Source organism: Leguminivora glycinivorella, chromosome 1 (genome assembly GCF_023078275.1).
Source record: "Leguminivora glycinivorella isolate SPB_JAAS2020 chromosome 1, LegGlyc_1.1, whole genome shotgun sequence".
In the NCBI taxonomy this organism is placed as follows: domain Eukaryota; kingdom Metazoa; phylum Arthropoda; class Insecta; order Lepidoptera; family Tortricidae; genus Leguminivora; species Leguminivora glycinivorella.
This window is the reverse complement of record NC_062971.1, coordinates 2,567,528-2,584,087: the sequence shown is the minus strand read 5'-3', so window position 1 is coordinate 2,584,087 and position 16,560 is coordinate 2,567,528. Positions and strand designations below refer to the sequence as shown.

At 38.7% G+C, this 16,560-nt stretch overlaps 1 protein-coding gene and 1 long non-coding RNA gene across 2 annotated transcripts in view; both read right to left on the bottom strand.

Moving 5' to 3' along the window:
* The window catches only part of LOC125229156 (hemicentin-2-like), a 308,679-nt gene that overhangs the window by 176,909 nt on the left and 115,210 nt on the right, over window positions 1-16,560 (bottom strand). The window lies entirely within an intron of this gene.
* Window positions 9,646-13,215, bottom strand: LOC125229170. The gene is made up of 4 exons (XR_007177368.1): window positions 12,739-13,215; window positions 12,139-12,276; window positions 11,557-11,693; window positions 9,646-11,100 (listed from the first exon to the last, which is right to left on the bottom strand). It is a non-coding gene; the product is annotated as an uncharacterized LOC125229170 (long non-coding RNA).

Sequence of the window (16,560 nt, the reverse complement as noted above, 5' to 3'; positions counted from 1 at the left end):
AGAATCGGTAATACCCGTACATTTTTTTATAAAAGAAACGCAAAAATGTTTTTTGGACCTTTTCGAGCAGCAGGATGTAGGGCGCTTCATGGGGATTCCAAACGGCTGAGGCTGTCTCAAGCTTACTTCTCACCAGGGCAGTATAAAGAAGCTTTATGTCCCTGGGATTGTCAAATTCTTTGGCGTTGCGGACAACAAACCCAAGCCTGCGGTAACAGTCTGCAGCAAGCATTGTCATGTGCTCATGAAAGTTAAGGTGGGAATCTAAAACATAACCGCACAGTTGTCAACATTGAACTGAAGTTTCAGAAGTTTGTTTACAAGACTCAATTCATAAACCCGATCAATATCACTTTGTAAAGATTGTAAGTCAGAATCTTCCTGGACCCTGTAAATTCGTTTCAGGTCGTCAGCATAGAGTAGGCATTGCGCATGCTTAGGCACCAAGGCCAGATCATTGACCATAACACCAAAGAGCAGAGGACCCAGAATAGAGCCCTGACTGACCCCGGAACGGGTGGGGTAGGCACTCGACACAAAGCATCCGTGCTGCACATATTGCCGTCTATCACGTAGATAACTAGCAAAAAGGCAAAGCAGTTTAGGCGAGAACCCAATGCTGCATAATTTGCTTAAGAGTACGTCGTTATCTACGCGATCAAAGGCTTTTTTGAAATCAAAGTACAGCACGTCCACCTGCATCCCTCGATCTAAGTAGCGCGAAACGGAGTCAACCAAGGTTAAGAGGCCTTATTCCTAAAGAAGAGCGTTTTTTGCAAAATGTAACATTTTTCATTCAAAACTATAATGAAACTATACTTAAGTGATTATTAAAAAACTGATAATGTTTCTAAAAGAACATATCTTAAGCTAGTTAATCATAATATAATATTTTAAAATATGTCTTTTTATACTTAAAACAAATCAGTTTTTTCGGTAGACGTTTTCAAATTTCGTAGTGGGATCACTCGTTTAGAATCGTGATTGTGCTGTTAAATATGTTATTTGGGGTAATAAATGATCACAAATCACAATCCTATTTGTTATATCCAGCACGGGAAGCATGGTCGCGCGATAGACGAAAAAATATCAGGCCGCGGCCGTCCGGATATCGCACTTACAAATAGTGCGATGGACGGCCTGCTATTTTATCGTCTATCGCGCGACCATGCTCCCCGTGCTGTACGAGGTAATCATAGTTTGACATTTTAAGATTTATTTGAAATGGTGGATAAATAACCTTCCGTATCTTCCTCATTTTTTCGATAAAAAGAGGTTTACATTATGTATTTTTCCTGCGATTCCTGCATTTATTGTAACACTTAAATAATATTATCCTAAACTAGAACTTCTTGTTGACATATAAGCCTAAAATTCGAATAAAATACACTGTTGATACGGGCCCGCTCAGTCTGCGCCGAGCGCTCGTAGTCAACGGACTTGCGTTCGATCGTCCGGCGCTCCTTGCTTTCGTAAGTAGCTAGATAGTTCCGAGAAATGCTGTATACTGCGACTTAACAAATCTTGATCCCGTGGGTGGCAAACAGGCATACGGTCTTATATATAGCTGCAACCCCACTGATTTCTAACCTCTCCCTATATCTGGAGAACGGCTAAACCGATTTCGACGGTCGAAGTGCCTTTGTATAGAGGGAGCGGGGAGACGTGTGGGAAAAATATGGAATCTGGTCTGCGACTCTTGGGTCAAAAAATGTTGGACGGCCTGGCTAAACGGGGGGAGATATGGGGGGGGGGGGGGGTGCTCGACCAAATGTCATAGAGGACCCTGGGTAGTTTTTGAAGCCGCCATTTTTTTTTTAAATGGCCGACTTTTTTTTTGTCGATTTTTCAAGTTTATCCTAGAGTGCTCAAATTTTGGTCATAGAATCTCTCTAGGGTCTAGATTAGAATGATATAAAATTTTTTTGAAAAATGCTACAAATGTGAAAAAAATTTCCACTTTTTTTGTATGGCAACTTTTAAACCGTAAGAGATACCCAAGGGGGTGCTCGATCAAATGTCATACAGGAGCCCGAGTAGAAAAAAGTTGCATCAAAAAAATTCAAAATGGCCGACTTTTTTTTTTTCAAGTTCGTCCGAGCGCGCTGAAATTTTGCATGCGGAGAGGTATGGGCCCCTAGAATACTAATGTCAAAAATTTTTTTTCGAAAATCCAAGATGGCCGCCGTTATGGCAAAATAAATTTTTGAAGTATTTTCGCGAGCCCGAAGGGCGAGCTTCAGGGTGGGAGGCCGAAGGCCAACCCCGCGGAGGGCCGCAGGAACGGAGCTCACCTTTAGGCTCCCACCCGGGCCAAATCCAAGTAATTTGCTTACAAAAGTGTCTTAAACAAGAGTAACCGGCGGGCCGAAGGCCCGACGGTGGAGCTTCGGAGCCGAGCGAAGGCCGAAGGCCGAGCTCCGCGTAGGGCCTAAGGCCCGGAGCGTCCCTGATTGACTCGCCGGCGGTCCGGGAAGTTAGAAAAATACTTTCCAACTAAAATATTGATCCTAGCGAAAAATATTATAGAATCTTTCTTGTAGGAAATATTATGAAGATTAATTCTGTGAAACATTAGTTTTGGCTGTGAACCACCGATTTCGAGTTATTAACAAAAAACGGCCCGTGAAATCTATTCAAAAATACTTTCCAACTAAAATATTGATTCTAGTGAAAAATGTTATAGAATCTTTCTTGTAGGAAATATTATGTAGATTAATTCTGTCTAACATTATTTTTGGCTGTGAGCCACCGATTTCGAGTTATTAACAAAAAACGGCCCATGAAATCTGTTCAAAAATACTTTCCAACTAAAATATTGATCCTAGCGAAAAATCTTATAGAACCTTTCTTGTAGAAAATATTATGTAGATTAATTCTGTCTAACATTATTTTTGGCTGTGAGCCACCGTTTTTGAGTTATTAACAAAAAACGGCTCAAATATCTATTTAAAAATACTTTCCAACTAAAAAATTGATCCTAGCGAAAAAAGTTATATAACCTTTCTTATAGAAAATTTTATGTAGATATTTTCTGTTTAACATAATTTTTTGCTGTGGGCCACCGTTTACGAGGTATTGACGAAAAACGGAGCATGTAATCGATTAAAAAAAACTTTCTTACTAAATTATCCGTTTATATATTGATCCTATCGAAAAAACGTACATAACCTTTCTTGTAGGAAATTTTATGTAGATATTTTCTGTTTAACATATTTTTTTGCTGTGGGCCACCGTTTACGAGTTATTTACGAAAAACTAAAAAAATGACTTTCAAGATCGAATGGCAGGGTACGGACCCCACCTCATGTCATGGCATTATTTTTCCATGGCTATTTAGACCCTCATCTTTCACTGGTAAAAATGACAGACTGCCTCAAGAACCTTTTTTGGAATTTTTTTTTTTACCACTTTGTACCGTTCTGGCACGGTGAAGGACCCGGCCAAATGATCTGGCATAAATACTATGTGACTTCTGAAGAACTCTATTTTCACTTTTTAATAATTCCAGGTTGCCTCAAACACCTTTTTTGGGCCTCAAAAAATTAAATCTTTAAAAAATCATAGCTCGATAAAGCCCCGCTCCCCAGCTGCCAGACTTGCAGACCTGATGTTGGCTATGATCAGAGAAGCATCTGAGCACCTTTCCAGGTTGCCTCAAGGACCTACTCCAAAATCCTGCCAGCTCTCCGTCTAATACATTAGATAGTTTGAAGCCATCCTCACGATTGAAATTTTTATATTTGTGAATCTCAATGGCTTCTCTTACCAATCTCGGTATGTAGTGGCGTTCCGTCGAAATTACCTTAGGACTATGCAATCAAGTCTATTTCAAAATAAGTTAAATAATCACGTTATATGTATTGGAAATATTACCCATACTAATATTATAAATGGGAAAGTGTGTGTGTCTGTTTGTTTGTCCGTCTTTCACGGCGGCGCAAGACGGACCGACGGATTGACGAGATTTTTAATGTAATTAAGTGGAGATAGTTGGAGGGATAGAGAGTGACATAGGCTACTTTTTGTCTCTTTCTAACCCCCCACTTAAGTGGGGGGTGGAAGTTTGTATGGAACATTCCGCAATTTTCGAATTTAACGCGAAGAAGAAAGCAGCCCGTTAAGCAAGCAGAACTTGCGGTAACATTGCTCAATGCTACATCTGGGAGCTTGAAACTTACAATTGCAAGCTTGCAACGTTTGGGCAATGTTTGAGCCATATTGATGTTAAACGCTTTCGGCCGCGCTGTAGATAAACCCTGTAAGTTTCCCAGATCGGATTTTTACAACTTTCTATAACTTTGAATAGCAATGTTGCTGATACATTGAAATATAAACTTACTAGAAAGTTATGACGAAAACTTTTAAGAAGTTCATTTTTGTACATTGCAACAATAGCACATATGCAACTTGTGCGTAACTTACACGCTATTCATTACGGCAAGGTTACATTTGTAATAAACCAAAAAGTTTGAAATTGTATGTTATATAATTTTTTCACTGGCACCTTTTAATAAGTTACAAATGTAACATTGCTTTAACAACTCTAGTGAAGTTCCTTGCAAGTTACACTTGTAATGTACCTAAAAGTAGCGCTCATAATGTTTCTGGTATATAACCATTTGGTATGTTGTGTCAATAAATCACTGGCAACTTACTAGTTTAGTCAAAAAATTATATTGCTAGAACTTGCTAATTGCACGTCATGAGTAAGTAACTCGTGAATCGTTCGCACAACATTTCATAGGGATATTGCAGGGAAATTAATTTTTGTGGTTGATAGGACGTCGCAAATACAAATGCACGCAAGGTGCTCTGCGAGCTGCGTGCGGACCGCAGCGAGCCTGGGCGGGCGGGCGGGCTCGCCCAGGCTCGCTGCTGTTCGTGTGCAGCTTAATAACTAGAAACAAATAAAGTCAAACTTTAAAAATACCACACACAAAAATCATTGATGTTTATAAAACAAAAACATGGATATACAGCCAACATAATTTATTTCATTTTTTTTCTTTTAACCCTTCAGACCAGAAAACCAGCACCATACTAATGTACAGTGATAATACTTATTTATACTACTTATATATACTAATGGTGTTACATATTTGAATTGACAATGACATATCTATTATAATACACACAAACACATTTTAAAACAGTGTGCGTGAATACTACTACTATTATTTAGTGCCTAAAAAATCGAAAAAATCAAGGTTTTGTTCTCCAAAACCTAACCAATCGTAATCAAATGTTAAAATCTGGATGATAATGATTGTCTGTGTCGGACTGTTTAGTTTTTTGGATAGTCGATGTCAGATTTGAATAGGTACCACGCTTATCTTTGCAGCTGTGTCAAAATAAAATCAAAAGAAGCAAAACAGTCAGACACAATATGAAGTATTGGTAAAAGGGGCATTCCACGAGAATGTCCTTAGCAAAATACAATTATTCTTATACTTCTGACAACGCTAAGAAAGCGATTTTGTGCCTGACCATCTTTCATGACTTAAGAGTATTTTCTCGAGCTTCACTGACTTGATTGGAGTAGCTGCCTTATATACGTATTTCGTAAAGGATATTCTCGTGGAATGCACTAAAAACCAAGCTCTAACTTAAAAAAAACCAATGAAAGATACAGTCGAGAATATTTGTATGAAGAAATGACTATTCCTGTTTCCTCTTAACTAATACGCACATAAGTTTTCATGAAAACATGTTTTTTAAATCATAAATACAAAATACAAACATTTATTCAGCAAGTAGGCCACAAGGGCTCTTATACACGTCACTAGCCACAGCACATGAAATATACATAATAATATGTTTAAACTTTCAGACTGAAATACATGATAAACATTTACATTACATTACATGAAAAACATTTAGATATAAATAAATACAACAGCCAATACCTGGGTACACTTTAAATTTATAATAATCTTCAAAAATAAACCAAAAACAGAAATGTAGTCTCTGTACTTAATAATACTAATAAAAAGGGAGAGGTTGTAAATTCAGAAAGTTTACAGCTTTCTGAGACGATGTCGTTCAGATCTATCTCTGAATCAGAAACCTATAAGTACCTTGGTATGTCACAGTCGTTGGGTATTGAGGATGTTGGCATTAGACAGTCGGTGAAGGAGCGCTTTTTCAGTCAGCTCACAAAAGTCCTTAACAGTCTTTTGTCAGGAGGCAACAAAGTGCGCGCCTTTAACGCCTGAGTAATGCCTCTACTCACTTACTCTTTTGGCATACTAAGGTGGACACAGACTGAGCTGGACGCCCTGGATCGGAGGGTCCGGTCACTGCTTATCACACACCGTATGTTACACCCGCGCTCGTCTGTTATGAGATTGTACATCCCACGGAAGTGCGGAGGTCGAGGCTTCCTAAACGCCAAAGATCTCCACAACCGTGAGGTGTACAATCTCAGGGATTACTTCCTTAACAACGAGTGCGGGATGTATCGTGATGTGGTGGCAGTAAACGGAAACCTCACGCCGCTCTCCTTGGCGAAAGAGAACTGGCGCAAACCTGTGGTACTAAGTACTGCGGACCGCAAGGCGGTATGGGAGAGCAAGCAGCTACACGGGCGATTCTACAAGGCCCTCACGGGACCCGATCCCGAATCTGCTCGCATCGGTGAACTGGTTACGATTCGGGGACCTCTTCGGAGAAACCGAGGGTTTTGCCTGTGCAATTGCGAACGAAGTTATGATGACGAACAACTACCGGAAATATATCCTGAAGGAGGGTACGGTCGACATTTGTCGGGCATGCCGCCGTCCCGGAGAGTCACTCAGGCATATCGTTTCCGGTTGTTCTCATCTTGCTAACGGCGAGTACTTGCACAAACATAATCTCGTAGCCAGGATTATTCAACAGCAACTTGCTCTTCAATACGGCCTTGTGAACCGCGAAGTACCGTACTACAAGTACTTACCTGCGCCAGTTCTCGAAAATGGTCGTGCCACGCTCTATTGGGATCGATCTATTATCACTGACAGGACTATAGTAGCCAATAAGCCTGACATTGTGATAATAGATCGACCGCAACGCTGGGCAGTGCTCGTTGACATCAATATCCCCCTTGATGAGAATCTCGTGAAAGCCGAGAAGGACAAGTCCAGTAAGTACCTAGACTTGGCTCACGAGATAACCGCCATGTGGGATGTTGAATCAACGATCATTGTTCCGATAGTCGTTTCAGCGAACGGTCTCATAGCGAAGAGTCTCGACCAACATCTTAAGAGACTCTCGCTAGGTGGCTGGATCAAGGGGATGCAGAAGGCGGTGATCTTGGACACAGCACGGATAGTTCAACGGTTCCTCTCTCTGCGGCCCTAACCACCGGCAGCTTGGGCCCTGCCCCGCTGCTGGCGGCACCCTAGGTTAGGTTTTTTATAATATGTTTATATGTTTTTATTGTATATTGTTTTGTAAATGTTTTTATATTTTATTTTTATATACATATTGTAAAACACCTAACCTAAGAAAGAAAATAAATACTGAGAATAATAATAAAAATTAAATTGTTATGGGATGTGACAAGGGAAGGAAAACTTTGATCGTTACATGCTTATATCACAAAAGTGACGATTACAAGCTTATTAAATCGTAATAACCTAATAAGTATTGGCAACGTGCGTGACAGAGTGGCGCTGATTGTTATAAATACACGTCATCATGGGCTTGTCCAACATCAATGCCAGCAGCGGCCGTTGGATTGGAACTAACTTTAAACCATAGAATTTAATTTAATATGGAAAAGCCCACAAATTGAGAACAGCACCAGTCATGCACCTAGCGAATAGCTTTTTATACTACTTATAAGCTGCTCCTCCTTTGCTTACAAAAAAGTCTGCCGAAATTCACGGGGGTGAGAAAATAACACACGCAGAATAGTACATTACGATACAAGTGCGTAAAAAAGGAAGTACGAAACGAGTGGCGATAAATTAAAACACGACCGAAGGGAGTATTTTAAATCGACACGAGCTACGAATTTCCTTTTGGCACGTGTATCGTGCGACGTTTTTCAGTACAGATGGCCATCCGAAGTTTCGACCTCGCACTAGTGCGTATAAAAACACCATCTGTACTGAAAAAGATTTTTGTCAGTACACACGCACATTTTGATAAAAATATGACACATTATCCTGGTGAATATTATTAGTATAAACTCTATTATAATCGCAATTAAGTTAATACTTAAAAATGATTGAAGTCTAGTCTCGATGGAGTTTTAATAAGCTTTATAGTCAGTGATCGGAATAGGCAGAGTACATTTACCTACACTTGGTAGAACATATAAAAAGTAGACTTCCTTACGACATTTTTTTTGCGTAACTAACGTCCCGGGAACCTACCGTAATTAATATAGTTCTAAATAGGTCAAAATACACTGCAAACTGACCTAACTCGAAAATAAAATATTAAAAAAAACGTTGTTAAACTATTGTCCACTAACTTTTTAACAGATAAATAGTTAATTAAAGAAATTTAAAAACCATGACGAGTGGCGGAAAACAGGGTAGCACGCCCAACTTTTAACTGCCTGTCGGGGGAAATAATTCGTGTATAAGCGAATTTTGGCATAGTTGTAGAGAATGGTGTCTTAATTCACATACTCAAAGTACTCTTGGGTCGGGGTGGTAATGGTGGTATGGAGGGGAAAAGACGGACAATAATAGTACATTGTACTAACGAGAGTAAGTTGGCTTGCTGGAGCGATTTAAAGAGTCGAGTTAGTAATATTCATACTTCCCGAGTTACGCACAATGTTTTTCATCACACTTGCATTATAAAAAAAAATCTTCTCTGTCCATCTTTTCCTCTCCATATTTCATGATCCCAGATAAAAAGTGAACATATTTTTTTTGTAGAGAATTTTCTGAAGATTACTTGTGTCTTGAAACATTTTTTTCTACGTGGCACAGTTTAAGAAGTATTCACGAAAAACTAAAAAAAAGGGACTTTTTCCACCCCCCCCCCCCTCTACCCGTTATCTCCATCCAAACCCCCGAGTACTTTGAGAATGTGGATTTAGACACCATTCCCTACAATTATACCAAAATTCGCTTATACACGAATTAATTCCGATGAGGTAGGCTTCGTTGAGTGTGCTAGGGGAGGCCTTTGCCCAGCTGTGGGACACAATATAGGCTGTTAAAATAGTATATTATGATACAAGTGCGTAAAAAAGGAAGATCGAAACGAGTGGCGATAAATTAAAACACGACCGAAGGGAGTGTTTTAAATCGACACGAGTTACGAATTTCCTTTTCGCACTTGTATCTTACGACGTTTTTCAGTACAGATGAGCCTCCGAACGAAACTTCGGAGTCCGAAGTTTCGACCTGGCATATAATGAACCACTTCTCGCACTAGTGCGTAAAAAAACCACCATCTGTACTGAAAAAATAGTTAATTGTTTTACAAGGGGGCAAAGTTATAGTTTAACTGCACGTGCCAATATTGATACTCGAGCAAGCGAAAGATTCCAATATGGCAAAATAGTACATTACGATACAAGTGCGTAAAAAAGGAAGTTCGAAACGAGTAGCGATAAAAATCTTTAAATCGACACGAGTTACGAATTTCCTTTTCGCACGTGTATCGTACGACGTTTTTCAGTACAGATGAGCCTCCGAAGTTTCGACCTGGCGTATAATGAACCACTTCTCGCACTAGTGCGTAAAAAAAATACCATCTGTACTGAAAAAATACTATCGCAAGGAAGTCATTTCGTTTAAAAATAAATATATCTACTCTGCCTATTCCGATTACTGCTTATAGTACAAGAACTTATTTAGTTAAAAATAGAATAACTAAGGAACTTATAAATTTGGTCTTCTAGAAAAATTTACCGTGTAACAACATGCACTGTCTAACACAGTCCGTTCTCTATTGGGAAAAAGTGAATTTTTGAGTAGAGCATTGGCGTTTAGTATGGGTATTATGTTCTGCAGGAAAACAAGAAAATTTGAGGAGAGAAGTGTGGGAGGGCAGCCGGGACAGTAACCTGCAGCTCCAACTCCAGGGAATTGGGCTGAATGAACGCACCAGCGATCGACAGCCCGCCTGTATCCGGCCAGGCGTCCCTACACTACATCTACATCTACATGGGTATTATACACGTCCTCCCGAGTCAAACAAGACCGGTAGCCACTTTGAACTCCGTGTCCGAAGGGGGGAGAGGGGGTCAAAGTATGGAGCTCCTGCTGCTCAGAAAAAAATTCTGGCCGATTAGTTTGAGCTTTGAGTCAATTTTAGTGTCATTTTTATGTAACTACTTTTTTAGGGTTCCATAGCAAAATATAGCACAATATTTATTAATAATGAATTTTTAGTAGCCACGAAATGCAAACAAATCCTCATATTTCCGTATTTTTATACTAATCATGATTTTTAAAAAATATTTCTAAAAAGCCTATTTTATTAGTAATCTTTGATGATTCTAATATTTGATGTAAAAAAAATATTGAAAGTACTGCAACGATCGCCATCGCACCATAGGGGACAGCATAAAGATTTTTAATAATCATTATACTGCGCCCCGAGTGTTACCCACGATCAAGAAGAAGCGACGTGTTAACTTAGGGTATATCGTACTTCCTCCATACTTAATTTTATAAATAATATTTGTTAAGGCACTTGGGCGTGGCGTGAGGAAGTAACAAACACGGTATGCTCACAAACTTTTGCCTTTATAATATTACTGTGATTTTTAATCTTCTTCAATTTAAAAACGAAGCGAACAGTTTAAAAATGACACCAAACTTGACTCGAAAGTTCAAAACTAATAGGCCAGAATTTTTTTCTGAGTACCGGGAGCTCCATACTTTGACCCTTTCGGACACGGAGTTCAAAGTGGCTACCGGTCCTATTTGACTCAAAAGGATGTATATAATACTCATACCAAACACCATGTCTGTACTCCAATATATATATATATACCTCTCTATACAAGCATGCCCAATAGAGAATGGACTAAACAGTACAAACTGACGTCTCTTGAGTTGGGTCTCAGCAGCATGTTGAAACCATTACATGTCTCGAAACTTTCCTCCGTTACATTTGGAAATGTCTGCCTTACAGCACCTGTAAAATTTATAAAATGTTAGAAAACCTTTAGATATATTATTTTAAATCAATTTGTACTAAACGCATATGAATAAGTCTTTTGCAAAAACATCATTTTTGGCACAAGCTTTTTTATCGCCGACTGTACCTTTCTTTCAACAGTTGTCTACTGCTCTCCGAGATGTTTCTAAAAACCCCTTTTACTCAATGGGGATACGACGTTTCATAACAAAGTTCCTATGACCACCTTTCTGCTCCATCATCAGATCAGCGCCATGATACCATAATATTGCATTGTCACATGATTTACATATGCATGCAAAATTTCAGCTCAATCGGAAACCGGGAAGTGGGTCAAATTTAGCTTCTACGTTTTGACCCAAACTAACACTAACACACTAACAAGGCAAGTTGAATAAAAGCTTGTAATAAAAGATGGACATTGCCCTTTATGAAGGGTTCATAAGTACTTACGTTTTAGAACATTCGTCAGTATTAGGGTAGATGATGAAATTGTTTTTCCAGGTCCAGAAGTCATCCCACAAGATTGGTTCCAGACAGCAATTGATGCAGTCCCGTTCCTTGCCTCCTTCTGTTTGCCTTAGCATATCCTAAAAAGAGAAAAGAGAGTCAGTGTTATTCAATCCATAATTACTTCAGCAGAAACGGGCGATTTACTACAGCAGGGGTCAATTCTCCATACAAAAGCTCTCGACTATTTCCTCCTGGTTTTTTCAACACAGATTATTAATATTTATTATCATTTATATATGTGTCGGACTGTCGTAGGATAGTCAAAATGGGTCAACAATTAGCCAAAAAAACCAAACGGTATGACACAGATTATTTCATTATTATTCAAATCCTCAAATTTCATCCTGATTGATTAAGTTTTAGAGGAGGAAACAGTTGAGAGTGGAACCTCAATTTTTATTCTATAAATCTAGTTAATAACACAAACTAGTAAGAGATTTTTGCTATACCCTTTTCAGGGTCCAAATATGTACATATTGTAAAAATTATATGGTATGCAAATAAAAAACAATAGTATATTACCTAAGATTCCCTAATTGAAAGGGGGAGCTCCTTTCCATTTTAACATTTTCGCTCCTGTTGCCCTTCAATGCAGCCCGTGGAGCAGCCGTGACATACTCCATGTTATTATGAGCAAAAGTAACAAACTCATACCTAAAGCTGAAAATATAAAATTAGTTGAATAAATCAGCATCATTAATATATTTACACAAGTAGAAGTAGTTAGTTTCAATTAGATTTGAATGGTTTTCTCCTCATACCATAAAATTTATTCTATCTAATCTATCTCATATAATCTAATTAACAGGATAACGTTAGAGCGGGCAACATGTCCCACTGCTGCTGGCTTGATTAGGCCTAGATCAGCATACCTAGGGCATTTTATTTTTTAAATAACTAAAAACTAAACCAAACAAACAAACTCGACCTAAATCAATAAATAACCAGAACTGGCAGGCAAGCATGGTCGTGCGATAAATGATAAAACATTAGGCCATCCCATGCTTGCCTGCCTGGCGCTAAGAATAAAACACATGGACGCCTAACGCAAAGTGCAGTTAACTCGATAGAACTCATTTCATTCAAAGAATCCATACAAAACTTAAGAAACAAAATACTTACTATATGATCCTGGTCTGCATTCCGTGGGTTTCCACTCCGTTCTATATGTGTCATCCGACCATCTGCTCGTGGTTTCCCGCCACCTCGGCCACCCAGGCTAGGTCTCCACAGCAATACTAGGCGACCCCATTGATCGTCATCTCTACGAAAAATATAGCCGGTCCATTCCCACTTGAGTTAATCCTTTTTGCAATGTCGGTAACTTTATTGCGTTGGCGAATATCCTCATTTCGAATTCTGTCTCGCAATGAAATTCCTGGCATCGCGCCCTGATAGCTCTTTGCGCCAGTCTGAATTGACGAATTCTTCCAACAGTCAGCGTCCATGTCTCCACGTGTCCACTAAAGTAACACAATTTGTAAAATACCAAAAATTACTTAAAAAACGGACGTCGGCAAAAACTAATTACAAAATTTACAAGTCAACAACCATCAAAAAGGTAAGAAAGATGGCGGACTGGTGGCGCACTCGCAGCGTCGCAGCTTGTTCGTGGCGTCACAAGGGGCGTCAGGGTTACCAACTTAAATGTTTTACCACTACTTTTTCGTTTTCGCTACAATCCTTACAAAATTTTATAAAAGCAATACTTTGAGAACGAGGTATTTATTTCATTTATTTGTGTGGTATTAAATACGAAATTGCCTATTTTGATTTGATTTCCTAGTAATTAGTCTCATTTATTAGTAAGTATATTTAAAGAAGTATTCATTTACGTAAAATATGCATGCAATGCAATTAAGAAATAACTGACAAATAGTTTTGATACTTTAAATTTTTTCATATTTATTATTTTTTTTTAACACGGAGTTTGTACTAATGGTATCTCGAATAAAAGATAACATATTAAATGATAATGAAAGTTGGAATGCACTGCACTGCACATATTATGTGCTGAGCTGTGCAACAATAATAATTATATCAAATTCAAGCACATCTTATAAGACTGGGGCGCTTGGTATGAGCAACTGATGGGAAAGCTATACGAGTACATTACATTTAGTTAGAAATTGAAACTTTCTGCCCGTACATGGAATATAATATAATACAATCTTATACTTTTAAACGAGCAATTCTTGTATATTTATTTATACTGACGATCTCGGAAACCGCTCTAACGATTTCGCTGAAATTTGTTATGTGGGGGTTTTTGGGGGTGAAAAATCGGTCTAACTTATCCTTAGGTCCCGGAAAACGCGAATTTTCGAGTTTTCATGCGTTTTTCTTCGCGCGCCATCTCATGTGCAGTAGTTGTACTGTTAAGACAGAATTCTTTCGGTCGATGTAAGTACTATTTATTGCAAACACTAGATAGCGACACAGGTCAAGGCTAAAATGAATAGAAAAATACACTATTTGAGTTTTAGTGGCGAAACGCGCGCCATCTCGTGTGGAGTAGTTGTGTTGTTAAGACTGAGAATTCTTTCACTCGATGTAGGTACTATTAATTTTTGAACTAGATGGCGACACATGTCAATGATACGAAACAAAACCGAGCGAAGCTCGGTCACCCAGATATTTATATTAATAAGTGACACATCTACACTTTGCTACACCCGTATCAGGGTCCATGTATGTACATATGTATGTGGGCCCATGGGTGTACAGAATGAATGAGGTATGCAAATAAATTCTCTATAATATTTTCAAGTTCCTATGGGTACAAAATATCGTGAGTGTTTTTTTTTTAATGTTATTCTTCACATAATAAAAAATTGTAACCGGTTATGAAATTTGGTCGGTTATTGCATTCCCTAGTCTTAAGCACGCCATAGACAGTCTGAGAAATTCATAATCTTAAAAAAGATTTGCATCCAACCTGTCAGTTCATACTGACAGAATTTTCAGATTGAACTGACAGGTTGCATACAAAAAAAGGTTGCATAAAAACCTTTTTTTTTCCACACTGTGGCGTGGTGTGCCTTAATTAATACGTGCAGCAGAATAGGCAGATTTCTAGCAAGTAGTTTTTTAAGCTGTCACTGTAGTATCTAAGTCATAAAAATAATGAGTTCAAGTTTAATTGGTTTTACATGAAAACTAGTGCCTGTGCTATGAATGCGCCACCTACAGAGCTGAATTTTTTTATTTTTATTTACAACATATCTGTTAAGGGTGCGCAGCTCGCCCACGGTCGTCGAAGTTGCTCGGCAACTTACGTATTTGTATGAAAAGTTGCGTCGCTTCGTGAGCGATCTCTCATCTGCATTTCTTATTAAACAGCGTCCATCAGCGACGCGTCGAATCGCATATGAGAACTCGATTCGACACAGTTCGATTCCGCCTTAAGCCTGGCATCCACTAAGGGCACTAAGAACGGCAACAGAGTCTGAAAGAGACAGTCTGAAAAAATCATAATCTGAAAAAAGATTTGTATGCTGACACTGACAAATCTGTCAGTGTACGTTTGAACTGTCAGTTATGCATACAGTCTTCATTTCATAATCTTAAAAAGTCATAATATTATCGCTAGGAGGTAGGGCATAGCGAATGATATTCCGCTTTCTGTGGTAGGGCACACGGATATCGTCTCGCTCGAATCTAGAGCAGAGCCCAACTGGGGAAGTACCTCCGCCTTACAGAAGACCGCAGCCAAATAGCACTAGACCCTACTCATAGTGTTGTGTTCCTGCCGGTGAGTAAGGCTCCCAGAGCTCAACGAGGGTGCGGGGTGCTGACGACGGGAGGACTTAAGGAAATAATTTGTTCCGTCTATTGTCCTTTGAGTCGTTGGCAACCCAAACCCTCCTTTGAACTTGTGCACTCCTTTTTGCTGTGTACTTATACTTAACACAGCAAAGGGGAGTGTACAAGTTTCTAATGGGGTGGCCACGCGCATGTGACACTCTTTGAGTTGCAGGCATCCATAGGTTACGGTAACCACTTTCCATCAGGCAGACCGTATGCTTGTTTGCCACAGACGTAGTATAAAAAAAATGAAATCAGATCGAGTGCAATGAAAATTCAGATTATTCGCAATCTGTCAGATCGATCTGAAAAAAAAACATAATATTAAAAAATAACACGGACAGTTGCTAATTGTATGGAAATCCGTGCACTAGATCTGTCATACAAATCCAAATTCAGATTATGAATTTTTCAGACGGTGGACGCCAGCAGGCTTTCGAGACGGTCAATTTAAGTGTTATGGCTCCTCGATGATTCCGTTCATCCAACTTCAATGTTTAGGATACATTTTTCTACATTGCCGGCTTTTTTACTGCCGAGATTTGGTTGACCGTCTTTAAACAAAGAAAAATGTTTATAGTGAATTAATACTTTTAATTAATTAACGCTTTTATATCAGAAATGCACAGAACATTGAGAATATTTTGATATCTTTAATTCATGCATTCAGGTTTACCGAGCGGTTTAACTTCAAAAAATTAGAGACCTTTTCATAATCTCCGAAATTCTCCGATTGTATCTGATCTCCGCTAGAGGCTCAAATTCTCCGCAAATCGGAGAAAAATCTCTGAACTGACAACACTGGTCGTGCTATAATTACGTTACAGTGCTGTCAGCATAACAAAAACTCCTTGACGTTTCGTTTCGATTGACGAAATATGTGAAACCATATAACTCATTTTCAGATTTTACACTCTAGAATGTTAAAAAGTATTTAAAGTGCATATTTTACCATCACATTGTATTTAGTATCGATTCACTTTAAATGTATATTCTTTCTACAACAATTATTAATGACACAAAAATACTTTTTAAAATATATTATGAAATTTTATGTGGATCAAAACGTAACTCAAAATGTAGAGATTATACAGATCTGTCAGTGTCAGTTTGAATTGTCAGCCCTACATGAAGTGG